This window comes from Rattus norvegicus, chromosome 4 (assembly GCF_021556685.1).
Source record: "Rattus norvegicus strain SHRSP/BbbUtx chromosome 4, alternate assembly SHRSP_T2T, whole genome shotgun sequence".
NCBI classification, from domain to species: domain Eukaryota; kingdom Metazoa; phylum Chordata; class Mammalia; order Rodentia; family Muridae; genus Rattus; species Rattus norvegicus.
In genome coordinates, this window is record NC_141537.1 from 163,964,217 (window position 1) to 163,977,520 (window position 13,304).

Sequence of the window (13,304 nt, forward strand, 5' to 3'; positions counted from 1 at the left end):
CATCTCAAACTGGTGATAGATGTGAAAAGCCCATCCTTTTCTGGGCTGTGCCACCCCTCGGTGGTGGTCCTGGGGTGTAGACAAAGGCAAACTGAGCAGGACAAGAGGAACAAGCCCGTAAGCAGTGTTTTTCGGGGTCTTCTTCAGCTCTTGTCTCAGCTTCCTCTCCTGGTGAGCTGTTGACTGTGAGTTGACAGGTCTACCCCAGATTGGTTTGGGCCATGGTGTTTTATCACAACAGTAGAAACCTAAGTAGGACAAAGAGAATCATAGCGGCACACCAGCCTTTGACCAGCCCCTCCTCTTACATGGCTGTTCTGAGAACACTGCGCCCCCTTCTCCATCCTTTAACCACTGCCTGGGGCTTCTCCTACTCCATTTTTGTCTCTGAGGTTGCTGACCGTTTCCAGAGGCAGCAGGGGGGCTTTTAGTTGTTGTTGCTGTTGTTGTTGTTATGGAAAAGGCAAGGAGTTAGGTTCCTGGGGTCCATTGCAGGATAAGGAAACTAGGAATTCTTTCCTTGCTCTGCCTTTCTAAAACTCTCACCCTCTTGCGAATCCAGAACCTTCTTTACTCTGTCCTCTAAAGGTCTTGACCACAGGCAAGGGTATCGAGTCAGGGAACCACTGTATCTCAGGAGACATCCAAACATTTTCACTCCACATAGCCCAGCCAGGCCATGTGCTCAGAGATCATACAAAAGGTCCGTCAGGGTCACTCATGCCACAGAATTTTCTAGGTATGCGCCGGGTACACACAATTTTATACAATAGTTTCTTTCACTCATTTGGATCACAGGATTTCTGATCACTTACCACCATAGACCTGAACCACTGAAGCACCAAGGGTGCTGAGGTCCTGCTGGTAGCAGGCAGCACTACAGCATCACCTTTGACAGACCTTAGGGAAACAGCCAGAGCCAAGGGCCAGCCTTGACACTTAGGAGGACCCCTGTCGGTGAGCAGACAAGCACTTTGACTGTCATCAACAAAGAGGATTATGATCTCATCCTGAATGTGTCCCTGGGTCTGCTGCAAGTGTCTGGGGAGCGATCCTTGGGGTCCTTATTGAATAGCGGCGAGAGGCAGATCAGCACAGGAGCCTAGTGCAGGGTGTGGAGCAGCAGAGATGTCGGAGTGCAGATCTCTTTGACTGGGTGTTTGCGGTGATCCCACACTGTGAGCTCTGAAGTTGATGTTAAAAACACCAGGCAGACGAGAGATGGGGCAGAGCAAGCTGTGTCTTTGAGTGTCTGCGAGCATTTGCAGTGCGTGTAGATTTGAAGCTGGCTTTGATAAAACCAACTGAAATATTTGATTAAGTCAATTGAAACTGATTATACGTTGCTTAATTGCAACTTAGTTAAGTTAAGAGAGATGGGATTTATTCCTTTTATTTAGTTTTCCTTTCCTTTTCTTTCTTTTTTAACTATCAATTTATAATTTTGCGTGCTCCGTGTGTACTGTAGTATAAGACAAAAAAGGTGGCTGGAGAGACAGCCGTGGGTGCTGGGAACCGAACTCTTATATATTTGGTTGTGAGCCTAGCCTTTAACGGCTGAGCCATCTCTCCAGCCCACCCAGGAGCTAGATTCTGGATCTGATGTAGGTAACAGGCGTGGCCGAATGCCATTGACATTGAATATTTTATTTCTCTATCCCCTGAACTCCGGTCAAAACCAAATAAAAACAAAACGGAACTCTTTGCAGTGAGCATGTCTAGTCTGGGCGACTACCGATCGCTGCTTCGCCCGTGCAACACTAACAAAATGAAGCATAAGGGTCGGGAGAACTGAGGACACAGATTGGAAGGAGGGGACCCTGTCAGGACAGAAGTGTGGAATGAGGACATGAGGGTCGGGAGTGTGCAGTTCTGCGTGGACAAGAGCTTGGGAGTTGCACTGGTGCCTATGTGGCAGAAGGAATTGGTGCGAGCTGGGTGCATGGGCGTGAGGGGCGGGGAGGAGAATGGATCTGGGAATCGTGGCAATTATAGGGATGTGTTTAACGGTGGCGTGTGCCCATGAATTCATTTTCATATTGAACTTAGAAAAAAAAAAAGATTTCCTCAGGAAAAAATTGGAGGTTAGAAAAATGTGTATCCCAGGCTGGCCTCGAACTCCAGATCCTCCTGCCTCTGCCTCCTTCAGCAAATCCTACCGGCCTGCGCCACCAGAACCGGCAAGCAAGGGAGCTGCTCCGATAATACTTAACTATGCGATTCAATGACGTCACTGCCTTACCAAATGGGAATACTGTGTTTATACGCATTTATTGAGTGCACCTCTCGGGTTCTGGAGAGGTCATTACTCCATTCAGCCACTTGTCTTTTCTTACACCTCAGTCAGAATTGTATTCCTGTCCTCTTTAAGTGCATTCACAATCCTATTGTGTGACCTCTTAAGCCCCCATCACCTCTTTACTTCTGTTTATCATTACTCTTTTAAATCCTACGCCCTGTGACTTATTGAGGGAATTCTCACTGGAGAACATTTCCACAGGATGCCCACTAGAGTCAAGACAGGAACTAGGAAGGACTAGGCCCCACTGTTTCAGCATCCTGCCCCTTTCTGTATCCACACAGTGAGGACCCCATCACTCTTGAGAATTACATGAGTGAGTTATAAAACAAACCACAAACATCCACCACCACCACTACCAACAACAACAACCTTCACCACCTCCACCACCACCACCACCATCATCATATTTTAAGTAAGTTTACCATTTTGTATAGGGCTGCAATCCTAACTATCTTGTGGCACATTGTGGCCCATGGGGTGTGCATGCAAGGTTCTAAGTACTCTTATGCCCACGTTGATGACAACAGGACCCAAAGGACCACCGGGTAGAAACAACAGCCTTGGTTGCTCGCTGTTAGGAAGAGTTACACAGTGAATGGTGGGTGTCAGGGCTGGACATTCTCCAGTCTTAAGGAGGAGGGGCGGGTCTTTGAGTATCGGCCTCCCAAACGCCACGCAGACTGAGTGAGGAAGACACTGAGCTTCCAGAGCCAGCCTCGTCCCTAATTTCTAACCCCGGAAGCACAGAGGATGCTAAGATACTGACGGCTGCATGCATTAGACATTAGCAAAGTCAGAAGGAGAACTCAACACTAGCAGACAACACAAAACTCCTCCCAGGAGGACAACCTAGACACATACGGGCCCTTGGTCAGTAAGCATACAAGCACAGTGACTGCCCTGACTGGAAGACTTGCTCCGCTGCACCTGGATCCTGGAGCGCTACCACAGGAGGCTGGGATGGGAGAGATCGCTAAGGGGCTGTGAATAGTGAGGGACAGCAGCTTATCTCAGGAGCCTTTGAAAGATGAATGAGGATGAGAACACATGTGTCCTGGTGACTTGCGGGGTGTTCATGAAGTACTGACAAAGAAAGAAAGGTAGAGGAGGAAAGGAAGAAGATTGGGGGGCGGGGGAGACTGTAGGGTCACCAGCAAGGGAAGCTGGGGAGAAAGAAAGTACACCACAGGGACACCAAGGCACAATGAAGAGGAAAGTGGTCACTATGCCAAGAGATCGGGACAGACATGAGAGGACAAATCTGTGTATCATATGCAGGGTCTGAGGCAGAGAATGGGAATGCGAATCTCTGTGTTGGGTGTTCCCTGTGACCACACACAATGAGCCCTGAAGTTGACGTCAAGAGGCAGACCCCTTGAGCGTAGAGAACTAGAGAAAAGGAACTTAAGGGTCGGGATGGCTGAGCAGGGGAACTGTGGAGAGGGAGCCTGTCGGGGGAGAAAGGAGTGTGGAGTGCGGGTGTGGGTAGGCGTGGGGTGATCGTTTGAGTCCGTGTGTGGGTAAGACCTTATGAGTAGCAGTGTGGAAACATCAAACAGCTATTATTTTTTTGACAAGGAAAAAAAATGTGTATCCCAGGCTGGCCTCGAACTCCTGATCCTCCTGCCTCTGCCTCCTTCAGCAAATCCTACTGGCCTGCGCCACCAGTACCGGCGGCTGCCGGGGCTGTTCTGAAGATACTTCACTATGACTTTGATGGCGTCACTAGCCCTGCCCACGGAGGAGAAGCCTTGGCTGCAGCACTAAGCCTCACCTTCCTTCAACCCAAACCCGAGTACTACTCAGGCCTCACGCACACTCCCGACCTCACGTCCACCTCCCCTTTCCCTAAGGAATCACAGCCTTACAAGCCCCGAAGGCGCTTCTCGATCCTCCGTCCCCTGCCGGTCATTCCGGGAAACACACTCCCGTCAGGCAGCTCCTGAGCCTAGTGGCCCCCGCTCTGCGATCAGTCTCAACTGTGACTACTGTAAAACATGTTCAAGATTGATGCAGCCTCTTTTGCCTATTTCGTGTCTGTTGACAGTGCTTTCGATGTCACAACCAAGAAGTCATCAAATACAATGTCATAAGTATTCTCCTCTATATTTTCCTCTAGAAATTTTAGAATGTTAGGGGTTTGTTTATCTCTTTAACACATTCTGATTTAATTTTTGTACAGGGCAGTAAGACCTAAACCGGTCATCCAGTTTTCCCATCATTCGCCCATCACTCAATAGACTGTCGTCATCGTCTTCCCCCACGGCCCCGCCCCCCCATGGTGTGGTTTGGTATCCTTGTCGAGATCATGTGACCATATATGTGAACATATAATATTCTTGGTTCTGTATTCTTTCACTTCGGTTTATTTTTCTTCTATGCCAGTCTCATACTTATTTCATTATTATATATTTCATTATTATAGGTTACTAGTGTGTTTTCAAATAAGCCCACCGAAGTCCTCCAGCTTTGTATGTATTCAAAGTGTTTTGAATGTTCAAAATCCCATGCAGTTCTAGAAGACATTAAGTTTTGATAGGGATTGCTTTGAATCTGTAGATTACTTTGTTAGTATGACCATCTCACCAATATTTACTCATTCAACCCATTAGCCCAAGGTGTCATTTATTAGTGTTTGCTTTAAGTTTATGCAGCAATGTTTTCTGACTTTCATTATGTAAAGCATTCATAATTTGGTTGATTCCTAAATAATTTAGTCTGTTTCATGATATTGTTAGTGGAATTATTTACGCTTTCTCCTTGACTTGCTCGTTGTTAGTGATCACTGTAGTGATTTAAATAAGAAATGTCCTGCACAGTCTTGAGCATTTGAACACTTGGCCCCCAGGTAGTGGTGCTGTTTGGAGAGGTTTAGGAGGTGTGGCCTTGCTGGTAAAAGTATGTCACATGTCACTGGGGACAGGCTTTGAGACTGTAGGGTCCCATCTTACTTCAAGTTGGCTCTGCTTGTGCTTCAAGATTTGAACTCTTAACATTCTGCTCCAGCCACCATGCCTGCTTGCAGACTCTGCCCTGCTATAATGGATTCTAATCTTTTGGAAGTATAAGTCAAAATTAACCCTATCTTTTATAGATGTGATGTTTCATCCCAGCAACAGAAAAGTAAGTGATATAGTGGACAATTTCTGCGTTGGAATTTTACAGTCTAAAATGTTAACTTATTTTGTTGGCTGTCAAGAGTTTGTGTACGACTCACCCCCCTCCCTACATACACACACTGGGAAAAGGGAAGGAGGGAGGGAGAGAGGAAGGGAGGGAGGGGAGAGAGAGAGACAGAGAGACAGAGAGACAGAGAGCATGAATTTCATCCCTGGGACTTCTGCTAAATGTCCTGAACTCCACATGTATGTCATGGCATGTGCACAGGTACACACATGAACACACACACAAAATACATAAATGTGTACATTTATATTTTTCAAAACCAACGCTAAGAAGTGTACCTAAATGCTTTTACCTCCCTTCTAGCTCACCACCCACCAGAGGTGGTGGAAAGGAAAGGTTAATAGACAAAGGAGGATGGGGACCTGTTTAAGACTAGTTCTTTGGGGGAGAATCAATCTGCCTTGTCAGGAAATCAGCAGTTCAGTTCACACAAACCAGCAGTAGCCACTGAATCCACTCACAAACACCATTCGCGCATCTGCAACGACAGTTCAATCCAGAAGACAATGCAAGGTTCTGAGCAGAGAGTGGCAAGGAGAACCAATGCCACACAGCGTCTCCCACGGTCTGTTGGGTTTTATTTATACCCTTTCCAAACACCACGTGTTCTCTCAGGCGTCCAAACATCACATGCGGTTTTTTTCCAGAAAAGCACCATGTGTCTATTCTCAGCTAAACATCCTCCCACGTGTTTGCTTCAGCAAAAACATCCTCTCATTAAGACAGTTTCCAGAAAAACACCACATAACACAACGGAGTCTCCAAAGGAACCAGAAACTTCCATTACAAACATAATTTTAAAGAGCATGTTCCCTGCTAACATGGTTTGATGTCTTTAACACAGATGTCTTTGTTTCTTACCCCTTTTCTGTGCCTCCAGTCCTACGCTGAACAACAGTGTGTTTATTGGCCAGCAGGGGTCAGCACTTGCCCTGAGTTTTACTCCCCTACCCACCATGAGTAAGCTGTTAGCCATTGACTTTTTTATAAATGTTCTTCACCATGTTAATGCAGGGCATTCTACCCCTAGTTTGTTAAATGCCTCACCATAAAGGGGTGTGTAACCTTGTCAAATGCTGTTTCTGTGTTCTCTGAGATGACCCTGTGACTTTTGTCTTCCCTCTGTCAACACCGTGCACTGGGATTTTCATGTGCTAAAGTGTCGTTGTATCCCACAGGGCTGAAATCAGCTTTCTTGTCTGTCAGAAGGTTTAGTAAGCTGAGTCAAAGAAATGTGGAAGGCCAACAGGAGGTCATACACGAAGGACATGGATGAGACGAGACAAGAAGCTCTATCAGAAGGGCATGGATGAGAAGAGACTCTGAAAGACCCCCGAGTGGGGAGACCCTCACTCAAGTCTCGGGATGACATGACCCCCCAAGAACTCACGTAAGACCGTCCTTGCTGTAATTTACACGAGGTTCATTGATAGGAACCAGTGCACTGGGGTCGAGACTCGTATCCCACGTAGGGGCAGAGGAGCTCGACCACCAGTAGCTAAGAGAAGGGGAATTTAAAGGAAGAAACCACAACCCAAGGGGGTAGGGATGGCATCATTGGAAAATGTCGAGAATACCAGTGAAAAACCACGAGGAGAAGCTTCCTGCTTCTCAAGATTGTTCTCTAAGATTTTAGTCTAACTTTATGGTCAGCTAGTTCCTGGGAGAGAGTTGAACTGCCTGATGTGATCATCAGTTCTGTGGTCAGTCAAGTTCCTGGAACAGAGTCACTGAGCTGGCTGATCTACATTTTTGGCTCTACTCTGTTTGCTAGGGGGTCTGAATTTTCCTGGTCCTTCAACTCTATCGGAAGATACGAACGCAGCTGTCCTGAAGCACTGTCCCACTCTGCACTCTGAGCTCCTGGACTTCCGATCTGATATGTCTCCCAGGTGTGGCAAGCATGTGGATTCTCCTGGTCTTTTCGTGCCATTTGGTAGTGTTCCCATGAAGCCTTTATTTTCACAGGGATGACCTCTCCTACAAGGGGAGAAAACCTGCTTGTCATGGGTTGAAAATGTTGCTTTTTTTCTTCTCCATGTGTAAGCATTGCTCTATGCAGAGCACATTAAATAGTCACGGGTCTATCTCCGTGACGTTGACATTTGGGTACGACAACTACAACAAACAACTAAAAGGCATGAAGACACTACTATATAAAATGGTTGAGAAATACTGCTTTAATATTTCAGAAAATGGAGTTTTTCTTTTCCTTTTAAAGATTGTATTTTGTAATACTGGGAATATGGATGGGAATAGTTCTTGGGGCTGCATGCATGTAAGGAGAGAAACACTGACTTTAAACCCTTTACCGGAAAGTAGGTTTCCTTTTGTTTCTTTCATGGGACTTTTTACTTTTATATATTTCCTTATTATTTATTGTCAGACCGACCAACAGATAATGTGAACTGTATCAGGGCCAGGATCTTTGCCTGCTCGTTACAATGATGTATCCCATGTCCAAATAAATAAATAAATAAATAAATAAATAAATAAATAAATAAATCATCATAATCCCGAATATTATCAATCTATCCGTATTTCTTCAGTGAGTAAATCTATCTTGCTCTTTAATAAATGAAAAAGTAAAACATCATCAAGATATGTAAAATTTACAGACCCAAGTCATAAGAAGACATCTACACTTGCTGGATTCACTCGACTAGAGTAGCATTAATAAACAATGTACTAGGACACAAATAAAAGAGCAGGCTCGAGAGCTATCTGCCTTCTACATCTCAAGAGATACATAATTTTCTCTTTAAAAAAACCCTTTAGCCTTTCACCATTATTTTAGAATTTATGTAAAACATTCTAAGGAGCTTATCCTTTTACAGAAGGAAAATCACTTTTCCGTGTGACTGTTCAACTGGAAGGAGTTTCACTTAATGATAGAGTATCCATAATTAATAGTATTGGCATTGGAGAGATGGGGCAGCGGCATTGACGTGGGTGGTATGAAGATATTCATGCACACAAAACACCCATACATGTAAAATAAAATGAATCAAAATAGTCTAATAAAAAATATTGACAGTTGTGTATCTAAAGAGCCGAATCTCTGTCAGAGAGATCATCACAGTGCTTAATGTTTTTATCAACAGTGAGGAAATTTAGCAGGGCAGTGGCAGTGCACACCTTTAATCCCACCACTTGGGAGGCAGAGGTGGGCAGAGTTTGGCACCAGCAGCCTGGTCCAAGACAGCCTAAGGCTATAGGATGAAGCCCTGTCTGGAAAAATCAAAGAGAGAGAGAGAAGGAGGGGGAGGTTGGAGGGGGAGGGAGAAGAGGGAGGGGGGAGAGGGAAAAGGAGAGGGAGAGAGAGATTGAATTTCACTTATCAGATTGAATTGATTATTTTGAGATCAACCCATTCAGGTGGACAAATGACTCCCAGTGCAGCTATTTTCTCATTATGTGCATACATATGTACATCACACACACACACACACACACACACACACACACACACACACACAGAGAGAGAGAGAGAGAGAGAGAGAGAGAGAGAGAGAGAGAGAGAGAGAATACATATGGCATCTTTGCTGCTATGTCTAATCTTCACAGATTCTGCCTCATTTTGAAAGCAAGAATAAATTAAATATAAGCCGGTCTTGGAGGGAAACACCTTTGACTCCGGCATTAGGGAGGTAAAGGAAGGCAGATCTCTGAGTTCAAGGCCAGCCTGGTCTAAAAGAGTGAGTTCCAGGACAGCCAGGGCTATGCAAATAAATGGTTTCAAAAATAAATAAATAAACAAATATAAAAAAGGAATTAAGTATAGGAAATGATTCGGTGCTGGTAATAGCAGTCACATGAGTACAGTGTTCACTTCAGCACTGGAACACATGATTGCACCAAGTGCCACACCAACCCCAGAAGAATCTGTGTGACAAGTTCCACAGACTGAGGCAGAAACCTCAAAGGAAGGAGGCCTCCTGGAACTGTTTGTGGAACTCTTGGCCGGAACAAAATATTGAGCCATAGTTCTCAGGGCAATTTACCTGTTTTATCATCTTCTATTCCCTAGCCATATTTACGAGATGTTCCTGATGGTCTAGGTTGAGATTCTAAGCGAGAAAAATTAATAAGAAACCATCCATTGAGACCAGGTCACTAGCCATGACCTTACCTTCGGTAAAACCAGCGCTTTACTTCATAATTTATTTATAAAATTACAGAATAGTATTATTATAAAAACAGCCCCAACAATAAAATTCAATAAAATTAAAAATTTTTAATTTTATTAAAAATAAAAAACAATAAAATTGATGTGCCATCGAAGGTGGGGTTTGGTATATGGTAAAGAAAGCCTTAAATAAAAAAGAACTAAAATAATTTAAACTTACACCTTGAAGAGTCACAAAAATTAGGTACTAGATGTCAAACAATAACTGGCCATAAAAATGTATTAACCTGCTCTTGAAGATATGCCATTAGCCTTGGGTGATTTTGCATTTTACTGAGCCAAATGACAATGCTGTCATCTGTCCTATTCGTGATTGCTTCACTAAACACAACTTTAAGATTTTTTTTTTTGCACTTAAACAATACTGCAGTTTATCCAAAAACACATAAGAAATTTCAGCTCTTATTCTCTGGGTTACAAAAATCAAGGTTTGGCTAAACACGTTTTTTATGTAATTATTTGCATAGTTCTAATAATGCTCAGTGCCTTAAGATCAGAACTGGTTCTTGAAAAAAAAAAAAAAACTAAAAACATAAAAATCCTTAGCCCCTGTATTTGTCTGTGGAATATATTCATTTACGCTTACATTCCACGATTTTCTATATCAGGTATAACTTTAAAGGTCGCATCCAAAGGAGAAAGCAAACCACCTATAAACTGGCATTATTTATTTATTTTTTGGCTTGTGAAACTTCCTTAATTTGTTGACATAGCAAACGCATTTAAACTCCGCTATGCAAATGACAGAAAGAATCTGCTCAGCGATTCACTTTAGAGTTCAATTTCATACAGGCAACATGCTATACGTGAAAATATGTGAAAAAAATTACCAACTGAACTACAAATATTAAATACTGAAAAAAATTAACAGTTTATTATAATGTAATTTATTTAGCAATCTAGGAAGTTCGCGGCCATCAGCAGTTCCAGTCAGTTTCAGGTGCAATTGGGAATTCAGGAATTTCAGTGGAGCTGTTAGTATAGCGGACCTTGTAGGTAAAATACATGCACGCTTTGGATAGCCCATGGGAAGCCATCTCTCTAAAATTGACCTCATCGGTTTCATTCTCCACAAACTGACCTGGGCCACTCAACACGGCCTTTATTGTTCCTGATGTTAATGCATGTTCTCTTTTTACAATAAATTCATGACCATCAGAAGATACTAATTTCACACACATGGCATCAGGGCCTTCACAGCCCCCATAGGTTTGCTCCTCTCCATCATTTGTTTTTACAAAATTCTATTTGATCCCAGAGGAACTTAGTAGTTTCCTGGGGAGGACGAGAAGCGGTCTGCTAGTAACTTGCGTCCGAAGGAAGTGCTTTTCTAAGATTTTTAATACCTGTTTCGTTATGTCTAAAAATCCTTGCTTGAGAGCTGCAAAATACACTCAGATTCAAACTGCCTCTGTGTGTGTTTCTGTTTGTCGCTGCCGAATCCTTACCTACCTAGCCGTCAAGGACCCTCCTCCCAGAGACCCCCATATCCGACTGGGGTGGTCCGCGGTAACTGAGGATTGTTCACAAGAGGAAGCTTGGTTAATTACTGGGCTGCTTTAGACCAAGACCTTCTCTGACTTTGTTTTTCTGTAAATAAAAGTAAGCTGTGATGCTGACGTGTCATTAAAGCTAGCCCCAGACGCTGAACTTAGAGCGGAACGGGCAAGCAAATAATGCTCTCTGTTGAATTTAAAAGTACCATCTGTTGCTAAACGAATCCCAAACCAAAATGTGCTAGACCGAAACGTCACTCGCTTTATGGGAATCTATCATAGCACAGAGCCTGCCGAGGCTCCGCCAGGTGGCAAATGTGAAATTTCTCCCCTACGCACTTGACTTTCAAAGCTGCAGCGGTGCGTTGCAGCTTGCAGCGGACCCGAGATGGCGACAGACTCGCTTTTGAATTTATGAGCTAACACTGTGAAAGTAAGATGATTTGAGGGCCATCCTTCCACTCCACACAGAGCTTCCGGACCCAGTCCCCAAAAACCAAACCAAAACAGAACGAATTGGTGTAGCGGAAAGCTGACTAAAGACCGAAGCAGTGATCAGAGAGTTCTGGGTGGGAGTCCTCTTGCTGGTTAATTTTGTAACGTTCCGGAGACGCGAGGCTCTGATGGGCAACTGAGGAAACTGATACTCCACTGGGCGTCATTATGATCACTCCACCACCCGTGCTTGATTAGGTTGATTTCGTATCTTGGCTCTACGAATAGTCTGCAGTATGAAAATGACCCTGCATTTATCTTTGTAAGGCACTGACCTTACCGACCCTCCACCCCCAACCCCGTGTATCGTTAAAATGAAACTATTGGGATCAAGTTTTCCTTAAATAAAAGGATTTGCTGAGCTGCTGTGATACTAGCAAGAAAAAGACTAGGTTGAGGACAGTTTCCACATTTTCCACCATCAAGGCTGGAGGGCATTTGGAAATTGGTTCAAGTTAAATAAAAGTCATCCTCAAAGCGTTGGTTTTGTTGGGTTTTAGGTTCCTAAGGTAAGTAAGCTCTTGCTGTGTGGCCCAGTCTGGCCTTGAACTCTCTTTTCTTTTTTTTTCGGAGCTGGGGACTGAACCCAGGGTCTTGAGCTTGCTAGGCAAGCGCTCTACCACTGACCTAAATCCCCAACCCCTGGCCTTGAACTCTTGAGTCTCCTCCCTCAATGTGGTTATCCCCGTATGGGTCTCCAGGCCCTGTGTCAAAATCATTTTTATAATAAACACTTTGGGAAGGAAAGCAGTGACGGCTTATGCTGAATTCACTTCGCCTGTGGATAAAAGAGAGGGATAAGAGGAAGAGGGCAAAGTTTAGGGACACAGGTAGACCACTGGGAAGGTCCTTGCTGGATTATTTAGATTTATTATGAGGACAGTTTCTATAATAATGGAGAGAGGCAGTGCCCGGTCATCAGTTCGATTTATTGATTATATTTATATGGGTACATTATCACTGTCTTCAGACACACCAGAAGGACGGCATCAGATCCCATTACAGATGGTTGCAAGCCACTATGTGGTTGCTGGGAATTGAACTCAGGACCCATTACAGGTGGTTGCAAGCCATCATGTGGTTGCTGGGAATTGAACACAGGACCTCTGAAAGAGCAGTCAGTGCTCTTAACCACTGAGCCATCTCTCCAGCCCGGGGGGAAGCTGAGGCCAGTGCACCTTAGGATATATCTTAATCTACTTTAGTTTCCCAGCATCAGTTCTAAGTTAAGGTTGTAACATATGTACTTGAATGAAGGAGGGAGTCTTTTGTTGGTTTTTGCTAATAGCTACAAAGTGATTATACTCCCTTATCTCTTTCCTGTCCCATCCTCCATCCTTGAAAATTAAAACTAAAAACATTTCAGATTGTTTTCCTTTATCTAGCCATAGGCGTAGAGTGGGACTGTTGGATGGTGAAGTAGATGTCCCTTGCTATTTTTCAGAACGGCCATGTCAGCTTTCATTTCTACCTAGGTAGCATTTTACCTTCCTTCCAGATCCCCATGAACACCCATCTCCTGTTTTGCTTTTAATTGACAGGAGACAGGGTTGGAACAACACATTTCGGATGTGCCTTAGAGTCGCCGTTAGTTTATGTCAACAAACACTGAGCCTGTCAGGTAACCACCTGATAT

At 44.1% G+C, this 13,304-nt stretch overlaps 2 long non-coding RNA genes across 2 annotated transcripts; one reads left to right on the forward strand and one right to left on the reverse strand.

Annotated features, from left to right (window-relative positions):
* Positions 1-108: 108 nt before the first annotated feature.
* Positions 109-978, reverse strand: LOC134486846 (uncharacterized). The gene is made up of 2 exons (XR_015687032.1): positions 816-978; positions 109-248 (listed from the first exon to the last, which is right to left on the reverse strand). It is a non-coding gene; the product is annotated as an uncharacterized LOC134486846 (long non-coding RNA).
* A 2,730-nt stretch (positions 979-3,708) lies between these two features.
* Positions 3,709-7,672, forward strand: LOC134486847 (uncharacterized). Its single transcript, XR_015687033.1, has 5 exons — positions 3,709-4,395; positions 4,485-4,593; positions 5,309-5,425; positions 6,667-6,878; positions 7,263-7,672. It is a non-coding gene; the product is annotated as an uncharacterized LOC134486847 (long non-coding RNA).
* The last annotated feature ends 5,632 nt before the right edge of the window (positions 7,673-13,304 follow it).